We start from the raw sequence: 23,191 nt of genomic DNA on the forward strand, positions 1-23,191 counted from the left end.
GGCCTTTGTTCTTCATGCCATGCACCTGTTGCTGCAAGAATAAGTATGCACTATTGGGGTAGGATGAGCTAAATATATGTAAGTGCTGGCATGGACGTTTGAAAATTATTTACGCAACGAGGTTATCCATTCACTAATTTCCACTGGGACGGCTCTGGAAAGCACATGGGCTCTTTCTTGAGAACCAGAAACCAGTCATACTAATAAAAGAAACGCTTTAACTTGCAATTAAATTGAAGGAAATTAAAGTCGATGAAAAAACAACTTGCCGCAGGTGGGAACCGAGCCCACAACCTTCGTATTTCGCGTGCGATGCTCTACCAATTGAGCTACCACGGCGCTGTTTCCCCATCCACTTTCTTGGGTATTTATGTGTCCTGGTAGAACTCTGGGAGTGTTTGTCAGTGCCACCACTCACAGACCTTGGCGGCTGATGTGGAACGTCCTTTTTGCCGCAGGCGTCACGAGAACGTGATCTTTTTGGGTGGAAGGCAACTGGTCAATAAACCCACATATGCTACCTGACGGTAGCATGCGAAGCTTGTGAGTTCGGTTCCCACCTGCGGCAAGTTGTTTTTTTCATCCACTTTAATTTCCTTTAATTTATCGTTTCATTATTTCATTTACTAAGCACAATTTCCCCTATGTTGTCCTTGGCGTCAGTGTTTGTTGTCTTCTTATATGACTAATAAAGATCGGGCCCCTCAGTTAACCGCCTTTCTTCTCGTTTAACGCATAGGTAATACCATTACAAAATGTCAACATTGTGAAAATCTAGAATGCCGTATTTACAGTGTAATTGTAATATTGTGGTAGATATTGTGCATAAATATTTGCAGCATCCCGTACGCCTTGAATAAGGACAGAGGGCGCACCTGCCGTCATCAGTGATACTACTTTTGACAGCTTCATTCGACGAGTGACCTATGCCGCATGAGACAATTCTCTAACGTAGAGGTGGCCGTATGTTATATCTGATGACTGTTGGAGCATTGTTGTGCTTTTTTCCATCTACCGGACACAGTGAACGACCATAGTACTTTCCTTTTTTTTTTTAATTTTATCTCTCCTTCTCCACGTCTTTCCTTATACCAGACCTCCTTTTCTTCAACCGTCGTGCATAGTAGCAAACAGGACATTTTCTTGTGGTTAATCTCCTGCCTTTGGACAGTCCCTCCTGCATCTCCAAACGCTCGTGACAGAACTACGTTTATGTGTTTTCATGCCCATATGGCAGCGTTAATGGGCTGGTCAAAATATGCCGGAATGCTGCTTACAGTGAAGGTAGCAGAGAAGTGATATATTCAGCTATTTTGAGCGCTGGAAATGGGACACGTGGCGTAGAACGGGTAGGAAATGAAACTTTACGGCCTTGAAAAAGAGAAGGGAAGTTCTCAGAGTGGTATGCTTTGTCGGAGGGGTGATATCGTCGAGGCGTTTACAATTGATGACATTCAGGGCAAATTTAAGGCCGTGCCTTTGCGTCCTCGTTGCATACAAATATCGCGGACAAACATGTCGAGCCATGGCGAAGTTGTCTCCGCACTAGAAGTCATGCATTCCAACTGTCGAGGGAACTTGTCATTTGACACGAAGTCAGTAGTATGTAAATTTCCTTACTTTAATGTGGACGGTTTTTGCTTTCAAAAGAATGTTGGAAAACGAGTTCGCACACTCAAGGTCTTGGCGACAAGAAGCTGACAATTGCATGGACTTGAAAGCGCGATATATTTTGTCTGTGATATATCAACAAGTACTGGCGACTTTCGCTGGGACCCGAGAAGGTGCCCTATTTTGGTTACCACATTCAAGAAGATGAAGACGCTTAGATGAAAACAAATTTGCACGGAATGACCTCTGTTCATTGTGCCAAGGTAGGTAAGTGGCCACGTGAACCCAAAAGACAAAAAGAAAACAACAACAACAGGAAAAAGAAAATGGCACGCCATGCCTTGGCGTATCTGCCAGCTCATATGCGAAAACATGCCATGGCGAAATAACACCTCTGGTGATATGGGATCAACAAGAGATTTTCATATAGCAGCCAGGCTGTCTAATTTTGTCGTGGATAAGCAAACGAATCACTAACTGGAAACACTGCAACCTTCAGAGGTTGGACATCAATGTAGAACCTGAATAAAGAATTTATGGTTCCAAATGCAGTCAATTTTCTTGGAATTAGAATGATCAGTAAAAGCGCCGACGAGGTCGAAAGGCGCAAGGAGATGTAATCTGCTTCGATAAAACTTGGCACACCTGCAGGTACAAGCGCTGCCTTTATCGTAAAGTTGCAACAATTACCAGAATATTTGGGCTGTACAACGCTCTCTATATTTGAGTTTACTATCTCTACTGGTCTGAACGTCGCTGGAGGGTCGTCTTAAACATCAATGAGTGGTTAGTGAAAATTGCCTTTGACTACCAAACACTCCCTGTGGCTTCACTTTCACTACAAAACGTTTAAGCAGGCTGTGCAAATTGAGTTGAATAATAGCTTCCCTGATAACTAGAGCATGTCTGTGGAAGTACATATTACCATATTTCCAGAGTTGCGTGATCCGCTGTGTGTGCGACGAACTAACGTTCCTTTGTCGTGTATTGGCGCATTTACATGCTACAAGATTATCACAATGGCATCTTACAACATCGACGAAGAATCGAAGCTCCTTTTGGCTAGCTTCAACTGTGTTACGGCATGTCTAAGCAGCCTTCCTCATGCTAGGTTAGCTAATAGATACAAAAGAAAAAAAGTGGCAAAAAAGGATAAGCTTGCCGGACAACATTGCTCTCATGACTTGAGAGCACTGTCGCCCTGTCGTGTTCCCAAAGCCCAAGCTCGAAACGCAGTGTCGGGCTTGTCCCCTCTGTCGGATGGCAAGCGACACCGTAAACATGCCAGAGGAAGGCGCCTCCTTTGTAGGGGCAAGTACGACACGGCGTAGCCACGGAGCCCGCCGGCCGATGACCGAATAATTAGGCGGACGATGGCCTCGTCGCAGTGCTAAACTGTTAGCCCTGTCCCATCGCAATTCAGTGCACCGGCAGCACCGCACTGCAATCCTCGCTGTGGGTTGCTGCTCCTTTCTGTTTGGTATGTTTGTTCTTTTTCTTTCCTTTCTTCACCATCTCAGCGCTGCTTCGACGATCGCTTTATTCCTTCGTTGACTTATTCATTGTTTCTTTTATTTTTCGCTTCTTCATTTTCTCATATAAACTTTCTTTCTTTTTTTATCGTTGCCGATAGGGACCATTTTTGTCTCCTTCAGGAGCAAAGTTAAGGAGTGAGTTATGTTTAGGCTCACCTTTAAAAATTATGGCGTTTTACGTGCCAAAACCACTTTCTGATATGAGGCACGCCGTAGTGGAGGACTCAGGAAATTTCGAATATCTGGGGTTCTTTAACGTGCACCTAAACCTAAGTACACGGGTGTTTTCGCATTTCGCCACCATCGAAATGCGGCTGCCGTGGCCGGGATTCGATTCCGCGACCTCGTGCTCAGGAGCCAAACACCATAGCCGCTGAGAAACCGGTTGACGTCAACTTTTAATAATTGACTGAAGACTGTGAAGAGTTTCTTTGACTGCGTGTGGAGTTATAAGACACGAGACTTTGACAATTTCATAAAAATCCAGACATCGCCGGTGCCATTATGCGTATAATAAACTTAGATTGCTACCGCACGTTTTGATAAAATTAAACCTCTGAGATCTGTGGGAATTGTGGTCGAGCACGATTATCTGTGGGCTACGTAGAATAATTCATTTTTTTTTTGCAGTCTGCCGAAATCATTTTTTTCTTAATATACCATTATTCTCAATTTTATACCATTACATTCATCATCCCATTACGCATGACGAGTAGCTACAATGGCGCGCGCTATTGCCATCAGTAAGATGTCGTCATAATAGTTTTTATTTGTGTGAATTTCCCAGCAGATTATCATGGTCGCATGTAACAAAAAAAAAAAAGAGAGAGACCTCATTTTCTTATTGTCATTTAGTCTGGCCCTGTATTCTTAGGGAACAGCTAGGTTAGCCGTATTTCTTTAGGAGGCATCAAACTGATGTTTGGTTTCTGTCACGTAAAGTTACAGTGCGGAATAATAACCGCGGCACCCTTGCTCTAAATGGTAATATACCGATCGCATTTTTTTTTATCTAACAGCTAGCTTTCCTGCAAGATTTTGACACTTTTTTACTCTAATTTTGAGATTCCTGTACCAGCGCTCATTCAGTAAGCTAGTATTCATTAACCTAGTAACATTCATTAACCTAGTATCAAAACAAAAACTGTGGAGATTGGGCAGCGGCCTAGCGTGCTCTCGCTGTGTTTTATTGTAGCCTTTCCATTGACACAATATAAGAGAACTCTTAAATTAAATCTAAACTAGGACGGAAAACCTGCATTGCATGTAATTTGCGATATCATTATTGTGGTCAATGCTTGACGTGAGTACCTAATTATGGGCGAAGATTTTGGGGAGTCATCTGTTAAGCTGTGCAAACTAGTTGGACAGTCGCCTACTTGTGTGAACGTAATTATGTCGCTAATTTTCCGAAGGTAATATTACTTTGACCTATTTTGATCGCCGTCACATTGACGCCCACGTAGGGAAAAACTGCATCGTGTTTTTGTTTTTGAGACTTAAACGTTATTATTGCACAACTACAAGCACAATACGGCTCCTCCTTGCTTCGTTTTTATTGTGATGCTAGAATAATATGACTAGCTTTGTAAGAGCTTTTGCGCTGCTAAAATATAGACGTCTCTCGCTAGCTCGACACTGTTGCGACGTTTAAGTCCATCACGGTAAAAGGACGAGCAAATAAAAAGACGCTAAAGAAAAGCGGACTACATTATACAAGAGTACTTCAACATGGTTGTGCAACATTTTCAAGGAATGCTATATTTTGCATTGCTTTGCAACAGAAGTGCTCTTTAACTTACGACGGAAAATTCTTCGTGATTTGAACTAAAATAGTGTGCCAGTGCTAGGCTTAGCACGTGACATAACATGTAGGTGGGCGCTTGCGATGGTTAAGAGAGGCAGCGGCATACTGAACCAGTAATGTGTGACTTGCTGTCTTCAAAGTAAGCAAGTGTAGCGACATCGTGACGAAATGTACTTTGCATTTTTGTGACGTATGCCTAAAAATATTTCTTACACATTTAAGCTTTTTTAGAAGCTTTATTTCTTCACACTTTTGAAATACTGTTATATCTCGTCATAGCAGTAAAAAGAAGTTGCGCTTATATTACAGTTTTCGCAGAAAGAATCGTGCAAGTGCAATGGATAGACCAAATGTACTATTTTTCGGAGTGCGTAACCGAGAAGGCTGACTGCTTTTCTATGCTCAGTGCAACTTTCTTTCTTTCTGAGTGGTGGACATTGCATCAGCGTTTGGAGCTAGAGAAATTTATTTATTCTATCTCTTGGGTAACACGTATGCGAACAGAGAAATAGCGCGATATTTTTGTTAAATTTAGATTCCTGTCACAGTTCTTTTATGTCATCAGAGCGCAGACTTGTATGTACCTGAGCCTTCAGAATACTTCAGGACAGCGTAACACAACGAGTCACATTGCTAAATCAAAGCAAGTTTTACTTTACGGTAGCTTTGAAAAAGCTGTTACTAAAAACGGACCATCGCAGCATAGCAAGGCGTGTTCCTTTTACAAGGTAGGTACAAGCCGTGTTGCGCAGTATTTTGCCCGCTTGCAACATTAGGGTATAGCTTGTCAATGCACCTGTTTCTTTGTCAATGACAAAAAGGCTTTCGCGTTTCGTTCCCGCTGTTCTGTCGTCAAGTTTCCGAAACTGTTCTAGAGACAAAAAAACAAAGAAAGGAAAATGACAGACTTAGTATTGCTAACATGACGTGTCCTGCTTTTTGCCAATGCCAGTCAGAGGACTAGTGATTTTGCAAAATGTCTTCCTCTTTATTATAGGGCAGGCAGAACGGCAGGGACCCAGAAAGGCACATGTTTGTCAAATGTGCCTTTATGTGTCCCTGTGGTTCTGTCTGCTCTACAATAACGTAGAAGGTGCCATACCAACGGGCCCATGTAGTTACTCTCATATACAAAATAAATTTCCTTTATTTAGGAAGGTCTGCAATATATAAGGGCGCAGACGTTAAAGGCGCTTTTTAACAACTTATCTAGGATTCTTCTGGCTTCTGAGAGGCGCCGCAATGAATTGAAATAAGGTTAATTCAACTGGTAGGTTATGAACAGGATCCAGCTTTTCCATTTGCATAGTGATGGCTTCTTTCCTTAGAAATCATTGTCGGAATTGCAGAAACGTTCGCGTTAACTGTGCACAGGACGCGCCATCTTGCTTTAGGAAGAGTAGAACGCAACCCTTTTCAGTCAATGGGCTTGCCATTTTTTAAAAAAGTTGTATATATTGCGGGTGGAGCACCGCCTGTCTACTATGGTCTACTGTCGAACTTTGGAAACGAACTTGGGGAAGTACGATATTCTTGTTTATCTCGGTTATATTTACAGCTATCATTTTGGGATATGTTGGATGAGCATAGGGATGTGTTTGTAAAGATAAAAGTGTCTGTTCTCTGAGTTGATGTACCGGAAATCCTCAACTACCCTTAAACATTATTTAACATCAGAAAAGATCTGATTTTTATGAGGTCAATATGTTAACAGGAGCGCAGAGAAGACTAATCACTTACTATATGCCGGCGCTCGATCTAAGCATAGAAAACAGACAGCAATGCTTTTGCCGGCTATTTTAATGAAGTATTGGAGTAACGCCATCTTAGACTGTTTACGCTGGCATCTTCTAACTGCAAGAACTAATGCACGGTACTACTGACGGTTCGTATGCGTGAAAATGATTGCACAGGCGCATTCTCTGTTTCACGACAACGTGAATCTGAGCTAAATGTGTGCAAAATTGAGTAGTTATTCGGGAACTAATCCGAGATAACAGCACGCGCGAACCAAAAAAAGAAAATTATTTGAAGCCATTTTGTCGAACTCCAGGTGAAGAACATTGTTCACCATGTCAGCGCAATCTTGGTAGACGAATCGTGGGCCCGTACTAACAAGCCACTTGTAGCGACACCAGCAAAACATCCACGACTGTGAATCCCACGCGAAGTATTCGCCAGTTTTATGAAAGAAGCTAAAAGCAAGAGAACTTCAATGACAAACGGCGTTCTTTTCAATGACCTTACAGCACATCAACAATTTAGAACTGCTAATACAATAGGCCCTGCGCAAGCAGGTCTGCTTGCTTAGTGCTTCTGTTCTCCGGCGCAATTGGCAAGAAGAATAAACCCAACCATATGATAGAGCAAACCATTACTAATTGACCAGTCACAGCTTTCGAGCCAGTAGTAGTCTGCGTTGAATTAACACCTTTCCTCTGAGCACCTTCATGTTTCCTTTAATAGTGGCTGGCTTACGACATGTAGAGTAGCCTGTAGTTTTAAAATAAAATGTAGTGTGACCTTTTCATGGTATTAAACTTGATCGGTGAGCGACTTGGCCACGCTTCATATCTCACATCAAGCAGAGCAAGTGGCAGTCTAGTCCCCGAAATGCTCACCTCATCTTAATGAAGCGGCAGCGAAAACCGTAAGAAGTCGAAGAGGGACTTCGTGGGCGAACATCTCAAATAGCTTTTCCCAACATCCCGCAGCGCTTACTACCTAAGTCTCAGATCTTTTTCCACGGGTCTCATTATGATTGCATTACTTGCCCCCTCAGAGCGATCAAAGAAGACGCTCGAGACGTACGCGTATAACCACGTTATCGACAAGAAAGAAAAATAAACTTTTGATCTTGGCTAAGCCAATTATATCTCTCAACACGCCCGAGCTTACAGTTATCACTGTCATACGCCTGAAAATGAAAACAAAAATCTTTATTTATTTATTTCGTGAAATTTATTAATTCTGTCTCTTCGTTGAAAACCCCTTCGATCATTCGCGCTATTGGGCAAATAGCCACTTCGGCAGTCTCTTATTTGAGGCTGCCGAAAGCTGTCTTATTTCAGAGTGGAAAATAACACTTGAACTGTCGTTTTTATTTGCGCGCCATTGATATCCCGTTTTCATCTGAAATGTATTTCATTTTTTCTGACGGAAGTATTTTTTTTTGCCTTAAATAAAAAACAAAGAAGCTCTTCATAAGTTTACTGCGAAGGAATCTGCTGTATTACGTGTTCATCGTGCCGTCGTGTGGTGGAATATGAAATTACTATTGACCTTTTGCCGCCTCCATTTGATTGATTTGCCAGTTAATTCAATTGAATTCCTCTGTTCAGCAAAGACGTAAAGGAGCATATTTACTTCCTTGCAGTCTGCGCATTTCAGATGGCAAATGTCATAGCTTTCACGAGCGAATGTGTTGACTATAAGCACATAAACAGCAACTACTGCGAATAGTAAGTAATGCTGATTTTCTAAATAAATGATGTTAGGAGATATTGAAGCCTTCGTAAGGTGCGCCTGCCACTCCGTATTCACATAAAATCAAGACATGCTTAGAATTGAAAGGACGAAGTTGCAGCGAATTGTCACAGCATTAAGTATTGTGATTTAAGTACGCTAAAGACAGCCCCCAACAGTGTTCAAATCAAACGCACTGGAATGTGAAGTGAGCTCACATACATACAACTAACATAGAGAACACACAATTGGTCATATAAGATACAAGTAGTTTAAATCAGATGATACAATTTGCAATAAATAATTTTTCAATATTGCTGTCTTCCTTGAACCTCTGGACGGCTACTAGCCCTCACATTTATAACTTATCTGGTGGCCACGAACCTATGATTTCTCCTGTATTAGGCGTAAGGGCTAATGCTGTTGAGCAGGGTAGTTCTTTGCTTTAACTTCGAAACATAGAATGGGAGCAATGAATCGCACGATCTTAATAGAAATAGTAGAAATAATCCGCACAAACACTTGACATCAATCTCAATTCTGGTTGGTGCTTAAGCGAAAACCTAGAAAGTGTGCCTGCTGATTTCCTTTTAGCCACGCTTATTGTGTTGTGCTTTGGCTGGAGAGAAACTGTCGAAAACTGCCTCTCTTTTGACAGTTTTAGGAATTGTCATTATTAAGTTTCACTTCCTCGCAATATTACCGGCCTACCTCTCTGATGTTAGACAAACGCACATTAGAGGGAAAAATATAGCTCTCCGTGACTTGCTGAACCATTTTCTGGCGTAATTCCAAACATCACGATTTTGCAAACAAGGTTTATTAATCACCAGGAGTAAGACAAGTTAATTGTTTCTAAGTAAGTCATTGATGTAAAGAGTTCCGCTGCATTTGTGCAGTTTGTTTGTATCTTAGCATCCCCTCCTATTGCGCTGGTAACACGTTGGGGTGTGTCACTAAAGCATTAGAATGAGACAGCCTGGTTTCGCATGGGAATCTAGCTCTTCTAGTAAGCCAGCGAGTTCGTTTCTTTTGTCTCAGATTCATGGCTTTCGTAATTAGCGTCCGGAAGCTAACTGAAACGTAATTATGGCTGTGAATTAAGTGACCACGAGAGAACCAGTTCCCGCTTCCAGCGAAGCATTCGTGAGATGTAGAGGTAAGTGACTTTTATAGGAAGGAAACTGAAGAGAAAAGGGCAGCGCCATGACTGCCTCTCGTTGTGACGACACCTGGACAGCACTGCACAGCGGTGGGGAAAGGAGAATAAAAGCGCACGAGAGCTAACCTACACTGTCGCTGGGCTACCCTTGGGCATTTAATAGCCCACCGCGACCGTATATCCGGTTTAATGGTTTCCGTCCGCTAGAATCGCCATTAATGGCAACAGTGTGGGCGTCCCCTTCACGATGCGGCAGGCGTTTATATGTCGTCTTGCCTAACACGCTTACGTGGGACGCGCGTGGGGAAACTAACTTTGGCCACGTGTCCACAATAACGCAACACTATAGACACGAGGCCCTTTTGGCGCTGTTGAAACTTGTCCGCGCGACTGTCAGGTTGGATTTCGGTTTGGGCTTCGCTTTGAGATAATCTGATTTCACCACGTGTCACATCTTTCGTAAACATCCGCACTCTCCCGATTTGGCAGCTCTGTTTCTTTCCCCGCGTAGACACGAAATTGCACCCGCTGTGTATTCTTTTTTTTTGTGTGTGTGCTACTGGACGTCCGGAAAACATAAACAATTGAAAAGTCGAGAACAAAACTGAGCTCTCTCTATACTCGTGTTGATGATGTAAGATATCAGTGACCATCGTTTTAGTAGCTAACCTCTCGGTGGTCGGCATTGTTTGTGTCTGCGTCGGCTAGCAAAAATGTGGCGCGATATCCCGGCGACAGTGCAAGTCAGGAGCAGTGGCTCCCGTGAGGAAGAGGCTTCAAGCGCTCAGCAAAGCAAAATGAGCAGTGCATACATTCTTTGGGATCACGCGCACAACATACAAAACCGCATACGTTTCAGTAAAGAACCAGCACAAAGGAAGCACGCGAACCACATAATTGATGATAAGGCGCCCCCGATAACAATGCGAAGCAAGCAGTGCTCCCCGCATACGTTTCCCGGTAGACGTTACTTGGAGCAAGCTGCCGCGCGGATGGCAGTTTGCGACGTAGGGAGTGACGTCCGTAGCCTTTCGTTTATGAAAGAACCAGCCTAGCAACTGATTTAATGTTGTTGCAGCACGCCTATGGGCGGCGGCGTGCTGTCAAAATTATCAACACTCTCATTGCTACCACTACCCTAAATGACCATTTATGTCATTAATTTAAACCAATAAAACATTGCATTCCCCTTCCACAGCTGTAGTGGTGGTTTTCAGCAGCTTCGCTGTACATCTACTTTCGCAAGGACGGGATGGCGAGTCAAATTTCTTTGTCCCTCGAGTTGCTATCTTTGCCACGAAGGTGCATGGTATGTAAGAACAATGCTGACCTTTTGCTGAACTCCCGTTTAATTGAACTATTTTCATTGAAAAGCACACTGCATCGATAAGTAAGGAGTATCAAGGAAATAAAGGGGCTCAATTTTTTGTCAAAAACAACCTTGTGGAACAAACAAATAATAATGCCGTGGAAAGGAGAGGGGGAATAATTGTTCTAAATTGAAATGTAGAAATAATACATGATACGTACATGTTACATTATGCAACTTATAAGCTAACGTGTCCTATATTTGTTGTAGGAATAATAACGTTGCTAGAACAATGTGGAAGTTGGTTATTTCTACCTCTTCAGATAAAAACACTGTTAATTATCCCTGTTTTCTCTTGCTTCTTGCGTCCTTGTGTTATCATAGTGTTATTATACGGTTATGGTGTTATTATATGATTTGTGTTATTATAGGGTTATCGTTATTATAGATTAGCGTGTTGATATTTAGTTTGTATTATTATAGAGTTATCGTTGTTATAGGTTATTGTGTTACTATATGGTTTGTGTTATCATAGGGTTATCACACCCATAAATATCGCCAGCAAGCACAGCGATGGGAAAAGTGTGCATGATATATGCAATGAAATCATAGGTACTATAAAACCAGTTGATGTCTAGCGCCTCGCCTGTGTCGCTGTGTTCTTTGTCGTTGTTGTCGTCGTTGTCTGTGCATTGCGCGTTTGTCTTCACCTTCCTTAGCGATTGCAACCATCTTTCATATTACACTTACCGATGCAGTCCGCCAGAAGTAGCCAGCTGGTTTTACATTTGTTAAGCTGCCTGTCTCTCTCTCTCCATTTTTCTTCCTCTTTTCCACTGTGTCATCAGGCGGCTGGCTTTGGCGTCACGCTGCTGAGGTAGCAGGTTCGATCCCGTCAATGGCGGCTGCATATCAATGCGGGCAAAATGCTAAAACGGTGGTGTACTTAGATTTAAGTGCCGGCGCGTTAGAGAACCCCAGCTAGTCGAAAATTATCCGGAGTCCCCCCTCTACGTCCTGCCTCATAATCGCAATGAGGTTTTGACACGTAATGTCTCAGATTTTTTTTTTACTACGTGCAGTCACTTCGAAAGTTTCTAGCGAATTCCTGATACATCATTTTGTCAAGAAATGCAAAATAAATCGGGCGAATAAAGAAATGTGAAAATAGAAACGTGGGAGCAGCGGGGTACACTATTTCTTGCTCGTTATTCCAAATTATAAATGCAATTGGCGATAAAAATATCAAAGAATATACTTTCGTGACTCCTACTTGCTTAAGATTCCTCCAATTTAACACTCCTCTCTTACAAATTTCTTTGCTCAAAGGAAACAAAGCTTGTAGAACTGATTGTTTTAAGTCTCTATACAGAAAAAAAAAAAAATAAACACTTGCAAGCTTGTCGCGTAAGCGCAGACAGCTCTGCGCGGGTCGTCGACCTTAGGTCGCGACAAACTTCGTTTCGTTTAAGGGTCGTTCGCTTTGTGCTCTGCTTGCCGAAGGTTCTGATCCGTGTTACCTGCCACTTCCGCCTTCTCGGACACGTTTATTGCCTCGTCTGCGTTGGGAACCTCGGAACTAAATTGAAAACCTTCTTCGCTTATTAAACTTTTCTTATCTGTTTATCGTCATGTTTGCTTCTTTCTGTTTTACCAGGCCACCACACCTTATTAAAGAAAAGAGAGAGACGTAGAGAGAGGGAAAAGAAAGGCAAGGTGGTTAAGTGGACGAGCGTTCGGTTGGATACCCTGCGCTGGGAGAAACAGATTCAGAGACCTGTCTTCTTCCCTGCACATAATAAAGAATGAGTTTCAATGCGACAGCATTATAAGTGCACTTCGCCAACTTTGGAATTGTGCCATTTTTTCGACGAAAAATGCGGGCTCAATCCCTAGGACAGTGGAGTCCAATACTGCGTCTCAAAGCGCTTGCTGACGCGGGCACGTGATGCATGCGCAAGTCGTTTGAAAGAGCAACTTTGGCACGAGGGAAGCGTGCTGCGATCATGCGCTAATTATTTGAGCATTGGCTGCTCTGCTGGAAGACAGGCTCGATCCCACCATCGCTTGCGCATGCTTTTATAACCTTATATGTCGTCTTCACCTGCCTTGGGATCATCTAACAGAAACGTGGAGGTGTGTTTTCACGAAATCATAAGTGTGTGAAAGATGCAAGGTACGGTATCGTCACTTTGACAAGTAAAAGTGTGCAAGGATGCACGTGGGCGCACTAATCGAAGTATGCTATCGCATACTCAGCCCATACTTAGGCAGTTAACGACGCAAAATTCTGCCCCACTTAATTTTCGCTTACCGCTGCTCTATCCTAGATCACATTTCACAACAAGGTCGCACTTCGTCGTCCAGATCATTTTGTTACAACACTTGGCAGTGTTAGCTGCCCGGCAAAAGAAAATGAAAAGGCGGATTTTTTGTGGGCGCCCTGCGTGGGCTTCACATGGCACCCCCGAACGAATAGCGGAAAGAAATCTCGGAGGCTGGGCCTGCACCCCCAGCAAACGACAAAAGCGCCCAGGTGATGTCACAACAGCCAAGTTTTGGATTCTCTTTACTGGGGACGTCTGCACGGAGCTATCTTATCCTTTCCTTGAAAACCCGGCAAATAAAAGCGGCAGGTGGCGCATTGAACGATTTGGACCGTAAAATGTGATCTTTCTGCGAAATCTGAGTAAGAGCGGCGCAGAGGTAAACATAATGTTTTTTTAATGACCTAAGAAACAAAAACAACCGTAAAGAAACCTGCCATCTCTTTATGGGGACTAAATGAAAGAAAGAAGCAGAAAGAGAAAGAAAGCAGAAGTTGTGCCCACACTTGAAGGTGTACGTCAAGACTATGAATGGTCGCTGAGACCTGTCGATGATTACAAGTGTTGTAGCTTCGTTGCTTTTTATGCTGTAGTACTTCAGCTTTGTTGCTGCCCTCGTTGCATTCTGCGCCTGCGACGCGCACGGAAATAGGTCTGAGTCCAGCCGGTTTATTGCTTTCCGGGTGGGTCCGTATTCATAAGGAAGTACCATGCAGAATTGCTTTCGTTTTTATCTTTTAACAGTATAGCATACTGTTAATTGCTCTGAAAATGACCGGTGGTTATGTCTACTCTACCAATTGTACGGGAAAGGAAAAGGGCAGCTATGCGAAATAGATAGCTCCAATCTGGCGTGTTCGCATTTATCGGGAGGCTGGAAATGCCTCTTAGGTGTTTCTTGTATGAAGAACTGTTCTTCAATGTAGAGAGTATCTTCCTTGCGAAATGATCAGCTTCGCGAATAGCAGTTAGCAGAGAAGTACTCTCGCCTAGAACAGGAAATAGAGTACTACGCTGAAGACTTTCTGCGTCTGCGAGGGGGGGGAAGGGGGGGAGCCGCGAGGGGAGGGGTGGTATTAAGGACAGTTGCCAACACTCCAGAGCAGCAGTTTCAGAGTACCAAAGCTTCAGAGTACACAGCTTGGATCGAGAAGTAGGCAGGCAGCAGGTATGGCCGGAAACGTGCGGCACCTCTAACTATAACGGAAAACCCACCGATACGGAACTGCGCACTGGAAGTAAACAAGGGTTCTTTGACCTTCTGGTAAGCCTTATCCCCGACTCCAGTATAGTTCGATCGCCAGAACAACATCGGTAAGCTTAAAAATACAAGGTCAAAACAGTCACTTGACAAGCGCAGCTAGGTGCCAAGCAGTTATTTGGCTTCAGAGGTTTTTGCGTGAACCGCAACCACTGGCTTATCTCAGAGTGGAGGATGGCGTCGTTCGTCTGTCTTGTGATGGACCCATTCATCATCTACCGGAAGCAGTAACCAACATTGGAGAAGTGATTACCGCCTCTCGAATTATTGATTTACGTAGGCCGTTCACCCCGGCAGACCACAATTCGACTCGATAGGTGCAGATTAAGTATTAGAGAAGTACCGAATCCGTTTTTGTGTGTTCTGTTATAAAATGGTTCCTGTGAACATACTGAGATAAGGAGTACCTCGGCTATCCCATTTCACTGCGTACAGTAAAAGGAAAGAGATAAATTAGTAATAGTGATAAAAATATATGCATCTAAACAAGGCAATGAATACTGCTTTTTTTAGCGTTAGTTTGCCCTTCAGTATCAAACTTTTTCTACACGTATTTCTGAAGTTCTGTCTACCGCATGAAGTTAAGAACTGGAGCGCGACTGTTGTTCGTGGTTTCGTCTGAGCAAGCCTGGGAGCTTGTTGAGATGAAGACCCAGTTAATGGTAACCATATTTTCCTTAAGCTAAGGTAATATTTGGTGTGCCGAAGGATTAAGTTGGAGGCGAAAAATAGTTTACAAGTTAGTAATCACATACACTATCTCCATACGGTTTCTGGTGGTATTCACGCTCTGGAAAATATGCGTAGAGCAGATATGAGCATCATATTCTATAGTCTGTAAGGACCACCATTCAGGATGTCGCGCACATACTTAAGAGAACACTACTTTCCCGAGTTTATTCCAGCACTATAAGACCAAGGTTAAGAAAGAGAGACAAAAAAAAAGTTTCATTCAATTATTCATGTAAATGCGCCCAATCAGACCCCACGCCTTAATATTATCATAGTTGAGTGGCTCAATTCTTGCGTTAATAGAAGCGGACGCCCAGGACCTAAGTATATAAGCTTGTCGGTTGAAAGTGCGGCAGGTATTCGATTTCATCTAACCACTCCCACCCACGTTCGCGCATTCCGGGCAAGGCTTCCGCTCCAGCAGAATATATTCCAGTGGAGCATTACAGCCACTCAAACCTGTTGCCTCACCGTACACTTGTTGCTCACGTTAGACAGAGTGCTATCACATATTACCTCTGAAGATAATGCGATAAAATTTCTGGAAAACGTCAAAAACGATGCGACACTTTTTCGTGATTTCTCAGGCGGGGTGCCAATTCGCATGCTTTCTCCACATAATCCTGCCATGTTAGTATTCTCGTGATTTGGACTCTAATGATAGATGCAGTAGTGTGGGCCAGCTATGATATAAGATAATGACTGTAATTCCACGTGGTAACTTACGCACTTAAGCTCCGGTCTTGATTCCGTAGATTGCTGCGTTAAATCGGAAAGGAGGTGGTCGGAGGGGCCAGGTGGGGGACTACAAGGAAATATTGATTTGTGCTCAAAACAAAGTATACACGATGAGCAAGCCAGCCTAGGGGAAAATTCTCATCATTTAACGACGCGCTGGCGTTAACTGCTACGCAGACTACAAGGAAATATTGATTTGTACTCAGAACAAGGCATGCAAGATGAGCAAGTTAACGTATAGAGAAATTCTCATTATTCAGCGACGTGCTGGCATTACCTTCTAGGAGAACTCAGTGCACCGTGGTTGTGTGTTCTCTTATTTTGTTAAAAAACAATCCGCTTATAGGCAGGCGGCATCTCGGGTTAGAGAAGATGGCCCACGCATGTTGGCTTCGTTCGCCTTCAGAGTGCGTAGGGGTAGTTTGCGACAGGACCAAGTTACGAGCAAGGATCGTCTCCTATCCACGTCGATCTCAGAGTTAGTTTCTTCCAGGAATAGGGTACGAATATTCCGTAATTAACTCTCTCCGCATGTGCCTCTGAAGAAGCCTGTACATAAGTTTCATCGGATACAACGGCACTTGCGTAGCTTTAGTGGTATACTAACGATCAAAGGGGAGCATGTCTGATGATAGCGCAAAATTTCAAGCGCAGTGTTACGCAACAAATACCCCTATCGGAATTCGGGTGGGCTATAACCTGTGTTGGCTTGAGAAAGATACAGTCAAGTTTTAGGAACCCATGTCTTGTACGTGTCCTGTTGAAACTCAAGACGTGGGCCTTGCAAAAAATAAATGAGCGAAACATAAGCGATCACATTTATCTTGAAGTGAGCTTTTTATCTCGGTAAATGTCTCAAGGCTGTTAAGAATTTCAGTCGCGTCTTTCGTCATGCGGTTAGCTATGTATTGAGCTACTCGCCATAGTCGTAACATCCCTAACCACGAGTTACAAGGAAGGAGGACCGTAAGAAAGAGGCTCTCTGGAACATTTCCACTCCACTGCTGTAGCAGTCTTCAATGAAAGGTTTGTGTCTGCAATGTATCCTCGTTAAGACATTGAAGGGAGCCCATTTTGCAAATAGGGCCCTCAGCGTCGTGTAGTAAAGGATGATTAGAAAAGCAGAAACTGTCGCAGTTCTTACAAAGTGCAGCAGTTTTGCAATGAATGTTTAGCAATGCTCAGAAGAGAATTCACGACGCTTTATGTTTGAATGAAAGCTTCCACGCCTTGGAAATGATTAACGGTCTAATTGGCGCACTGTCGTGCGCCAAACAGAAAGAAGAATGACTACAGAGCTCTCTCTACCAAAGGCTCTTTTCAGCCTGTACCAGCCATGTATATGCAAATGTATGTCTGGGATATAGACTCAGAGTTTAGATGAGGAATGATCAAGTTTCGCTTTTAATTACGGAACTCGTCACTCAGGAAGAGTAGCGTCACAAATACTGTAGAATCACAAAATGCGCACTTCTGTAAGTCTAGTACAAGTCCGAAGCAATCGGGAGAGACTGCTCGAGACGGTAAAGAGAGTCTCGTGGCAGTTTTCAGATTCTTTAGATTATACATTCGATTGATGATACAGCCGTAAAGTACAAACAGAAGATTAAACTAAGTACAAAGTGCTAAACAGAGATTTGATTTACGATGACCGAATGATGTTCTTTGAAAAAAACATCACTTGTCACTTAGCGATTTCTTCAATTGTATGTTCAGTACAAAAGCAAGAATCGGAAAATACAAACACTTAGCCACTGCGCATTTTTTGCACTAAAGATGCACGAGTTTCTACGCCATCGAAAATTTGTTTTCTGTTCAACTGCTATCGAAATAGCTCACTCATGCACAGGAGTATACTTCTGTGAGAAAACTGTGGACAGTGTAGGAAAAAATAGAGAATAAAACTCAGGTTCCGCCAAAAAACGCCACTGAATAAGAAGACGCAGGTTCATCCAACTCGATTCTTTTTTTCTTTCTGATAACAGAAAGGAACACTCACGAAAAGCTACTACACTGAGGAGTTTAACGAGTTGACTGCTTTATAAAATGACAGCAATGGACAGTTAACAGAACAAAAGTGCTGTAGTACGTATCGAAGAAGCTACTTAGATGGTCTGAAATTTCTAGAATACAGAAATGGGCAGGTAACTTTTATGCCTGGCAAGCAGTTATATCCAACTGGAACAGGTTAATCACAAGGTACTAGGCACAATTGGGTGACCAACGCATGAAACCTGCATGATATAATTATTCCTCGAACTTCCAGTTGCTGTGGACCTCTGCAGAGAGGTTTACATATTTCCTTAAAAGAAAGGAGAGAGAACAGTTGTAGCTACTGTATGCTGATTCTTCCCTTGACGATAATCTCTTTTTTTTAGGATCGTCATCTATCGCCATGACACTCTAGCGCAAAAGAAGCGCCGTGGCCGTTGTTGATCTAGTACGTACATTCTTAACAAGGATATCAAGGCACATATACTGAGTTCCATCTTCAATAGAACCATATATGACTGGCGCAAGTAAAAGAACACAGGACATGTGCTGACTGCCAACTGAGCTTATAACAAGCAAATAGCAGGCTGTGCAGTACATGCCTTCGCTCCAGCAATTGAAAGATGGATCGTTACAACATAACCAAATTTGCAATCTATATCCCGTCTGCAATCGGGAGAGGCGAACTTGAGAAATTGTGCATATTGGCGCTGTTCAGGAATGAGAACTGTCATTGGGCAAACTCAAAGGGTTAGGAAATATTGTTCATTTGTTTATTTATTTATTTACCATCAAGGTCAAACTTATTACAGTGGGGAGTGGTCACAGCTGATTACCAGCAATTTTTCTTAGACTGATGGTGTGCTGTACAACGACTACCTTACGGAACGAAGCACGTACCCCATCAAGGCGCGTGTCGCGCGCCTCCTAATCCATTTGAAGACCGACAGTGTTGTACAAATCGCCGGACGTCGAAAACAAGTTTGCTAACCGCTTAATAGGCTTTCATTTTCTCGACTGTGTCCTTTCTGGGATATCATTACAAGAGTTTCTGTTGTCGGAAAAATAAAGGGCTAGCGTGGAATGGACTGTGGTAAGTGTGGGTCTGGTAACAAATTATCGGTTAGAATGTGTTTCATGGTTTCTGAGATCAAGATGAACGATAACTCAAAGCGTAAAAAGGTTGCGATGACGCGAACAGCGAAACTATTCGGTCCGTTTGGTCATTAGGAGCTAATGCTTCTGCAACACGGGATGAATGATGGTGACATTGACAAGTCTGTTGGAGCTCGGTCTGCTAAATTTCTGAAAAAGCATTTTTTTTTCACTTACGGCACAGGGTCACTTGAAGAGGACACTAATAAACAATATTAAGTTTGAATTGTTCGTTACACTTGTAGAATGCCAAATATCCCTCTATTACATTGAGCGGTAGTTGGATTGCTGAGAAAATACGATTTTTTTTTTGTATCTGAGAAAGTGTTTGTCTCGTCTTGCCTCGTTCTTCGCACATTTCCCAAGAAATCGCATAATAGGGAACGAGCTCAACAACCGGACGACTGCGAGAAATGGCTAATCGACAGTAATTTTCATAATCACTGTACTTCAGAACCTGCGCAAAAAGAAGAGTTTCTCTTTAAAAGAAAACTGATCGAACACATTGCTTCTTAACTACAGCACAAGAAAGTACTTTCTCATATTTCTTTATTCTATGACGAATAATTATTTCTTTAGCAATCACGATGAACCTTCCATTAGACATAAATGATCACATAGCTTGAAATAAGATTCATCATTCTGCAGCAAAATGGTCCGAATGTTTCCAATCTGTGGTTCACGTATGTGTGCACACACACATGCCGAATGGGCAGAAAGAAGTTTAATGCATGTCGAAAACACCAATCGAAAACATTACACGCCAAAGGGACTATAATGTTACGCATTGCCACACTTAGGCACCCTTAAGTGTCTGGCGTATTTCTTTTTTCCACTCACTCCCCCGTCAGTGCAACTTATTTTTCGATTGCTACGCCTGAAGGCGTCGTCATAAACTAATTATGAATTAGCGCACACCTTGGCTCACTCATCGACAATTAATTACCGCTCTTGGCTCGTTAAACGCACCTCACATGTTCTGCCCCTATACGAACAATAAAAATTGAGAGCACGGCATAGTGCCTGCTGTATACAAGTTTTGAATCGTTCCTTCATGACAATCGATGGAAACGAGGTCGATACATCATTTTTCGCAGCGATGATGCTTGTTCCTCTCGTTGACGGTGTGGTTGCTTATTCTTCCACTGCTAATTTTTCGTTGCTGGCCAGCTTGAAGGCCCGCAGGGAGGCTTGGACATCCGTGTTGCAAGGAGTATACACGTAATATTGTCCACACATTGATGCACGGTATGCACGTGCACGCGTGTTCAAAAGAAGATGATGTAGCCTGCTGATTTCTGTCTATCGCTAGTGCGGTGGTTCTCGAAGTGTGTTGAACCGAGTAAAACGTTAAACTATCTTCAGAGAAAAAAAAAAAAGTTGGCAGAAGCACCTGAAAAAGCTTACGTGTGGGAATGCGAAAGCATTATAGTCGCTTTAGAGCATGCGATATCGCGCCGAGGAAGGGGGTGGCTTCACGCGCGCTCTCTTCCCACACGCCCATTATTGGAGTTCACGTGGTATGCTGAGCTTTGAAAGCGAAATGTTCGGCCCGGGTTGTTCGGTTTGGGACAAGCACGTCCGTCCTCCGCTGCAGGTACTCTTAATCACGCCAGCATTGTGACTGCCTGTGCTCGCAGTCATTGAGTGAACGCTCTTCATGTGTGTCCTTGGACGCGAGACACCACATGTGTTCGGTAAGCGAATTGTTTCTACATTTTAATAGACCTCAATTTTTTTGTTCAATCTCGCATCCGTATAAAGAGCAAGCGCACCTAATGACCCCATGCAGTTGCCATTTGTTAACGTGGCCCGCGCAGGGACTGCGGGCTTGACGCGACAGCTGATGGCGGGCGAATGTTATCAGAAAGCCTGCGATAACAAGTTGAGCGTTACCGTGTTTTTTTTTTTCAAGCTCTTTCCGTAGTCACAGGCAAAAAAAAAAAAAAGTGGGTGCCCCTTCACTGCATCTCAGACCTGCGACCGGACTGCACCGACGCGAAGCGTCTCTTCTGTGTCGGTTGTGGCTTGGAGTTGCCTTCACGAATGCCTACTCAGCACTAATTGGAATGGCTGAGAGTCCTGCAGGTGATGTTTGCGGATGCGAGGACAACATTGACCACGTATTGGGCCGCTGTCCTCAATTTCAAGCACTGTTTAAAAACAATCTTTGTCCAACACATTGAGGAAATTAGAGGATCGTCCTCTGAGTGAACAGACACAACTAGAGCACCGTCCCCACCGATCATCCGCTCAGAAGGCAGTGAAGGCACTTTTGTACTTTCTTAGAACGCCTGGTTTGCGCGAGCGGCTTTGACTCAAGTACTGTCCGTGCACGTCTCTATACCTTCTCTCTCACTTCTCTCTCACTTCTCTCTCTTCCTCTTTTCCCTTCCCCAAGCGTACGGCAGCCAACCAGACTTTTGACTGGTTAACATTCCGGCCTTCCTTAATTCTCTCTCTTTCTCTCTGGTCTAGACTGCCATTGAAGCTACGAGGCTTACTGAGTAATAACTGAATACTTTTGTCATCGATTTCGATGTTACCCCTTTCACGTGAAGCTGTGACTTTTTTGCCTGAGCCTCACGCTATTCTGTCGGGAAATTTATGCTTGCATACGTTTTTACCGTGGAATGCGATGTTGTCTTGTGCCAACGATAGCCCATGTAAGTGTCGTGCTAACTTCCTTAGTTTCGAGCTTATCGCAGTACAATGCAGTACAATTAACTCATTAGCGGCTCAGTTACGACGTGTCGTCAACCTCATTTCATCAACCCCCTTCGTCAACCCCATTTTTTTTCATGCTACGCGATAAGCGTGCTGTCATCGTGTCCCCAATACTTGTGATCAATGATGTACGCCGATACACGATGATCATAATTGCGCGATTGTCTTGCTGTGTGAAACGGTCAGTACGACGCATTAATGACACCGGTTACTACATCTGCGTTCGATGTGGTCATATCCGGTGCTAGTATTTTTATCGTGATGTAGACTTGCCTTAAGGTATAATATATGATGTGTATGCTGCGTAAGACCTTCATTGTGTCTGAATTCAAGCAGCGATGTGTCATTTTCTTTGTTCTGTAGCAAGCGATCATAGCTAGTCATGGCCCTGTAGCGAAGCCCAGCTTGCAGTATAGAGACTGGAACATTTTACTTACAAACCTGGGCAACGCCGAGCTAAGTGATAGACATCTGCTTACGTCATTGAAAAAGGTAAGTTTGGTGGCGGTGCACTCAGTACTAATGCCCGGTACTAATTCGACCTTTCTGCCACCACCATGTTTACGGTGAATTTTAATGCGCTCACTCGTGTGTTGTCTTGCTAAGCTGTATAAAGGCAGGGGCTCATCCAATAAGCTTTACGATAGTGAAGATTTCAGCAGAAGCGTGGCACCTATGGATAGCACGTTAAGGGGCCTTACGCTAAATATGCGCTCAGCCAAAGCATGACGTCAGTGTAGAACGCATGCCACGCTCAGACCTCACCACACGCTCATAGTTGGACTTTGGTGGTGGTGGTGGTGGTGGTGGTGAAATATAGCAACAGGCGGGTTTAGCCTGGCGATCAAGGCTGGCAATTGCTCCGCTCGAGCGTCTCGCACAATACCGCTGAAGGGTTTCACCATATGTCCATCAAACCAGTCTCTCTTAAGAATTCGATAAGGAGACGTGAAGTTTCTTTGCGGGCTATAACTGATCCCTCGGGAAATATAAGGTGTTGCAGGCGCGCATGCGGGAGGTCCCTTTTTTTTTGCAGATTATTCAGGAGAGCATCCCTTTTATCTTGGAATTGCTGGCAGGACCACAAAAAGTGCTCAATGTCTCCTGTCTCGTTGCATGCCGTACAGTTCGGAGAATGGATTCGCCCCGTCTTAAATAACCAGGCCGGTGTATTAGCAGATCCTGTCCTTATTCGATATAGTAGTGAGGCTTCCTCTCACTGCAATCTCTTGGTTACGCAGGGCATATGCGGTGGAACCTAAAGCGATGCAAAGAGATTTCGAATGTCAGATTTTTGCACTTGATTACTCTTTGGAGCCTTGATTTTAAGAGGATGATAGAGCGCTGGGTATGCAAGCGCATCAGTTTTT

General features: G+C 43.4%; 1 long non-coding RNA gene across 1 annotated transcript in view; it reads left to right on the plus strand.

Annotated features, from left to right (window-relative positions):
* The window catches only part of LOC129386937 (uncharacterized), a 428,157-nt gene that overhangs the window by 350,122 nt on the left and 54,844 nt on the right, over positions 1-23,191 (plus strand). Inside the window, exon 5 of the long non-coding RNA XR_008614266.1 lies at positions 20,692-20,791. This is a non-coding gene — a long non-coding RNA (uncharacterized lncRNA). The remainder of the gene's footprint in view (positions 1-20,691; positions 20,792-23,191) is intronic.

Source organism: Dermacentor andersoni, chromosome 11, assembly GCF_023375885.2.
Source record: "Dermacentor andersoni chromosome 11, qqDerAnde1_hic_scaffold, whole genome shotgun sequence".
Lineage (NCBI taxonomy): Eukaryota > Metazoa > Arthropoda > Arachnida > Ixodida > Ixodidae > Dermacentor > Dermacentor andersoni.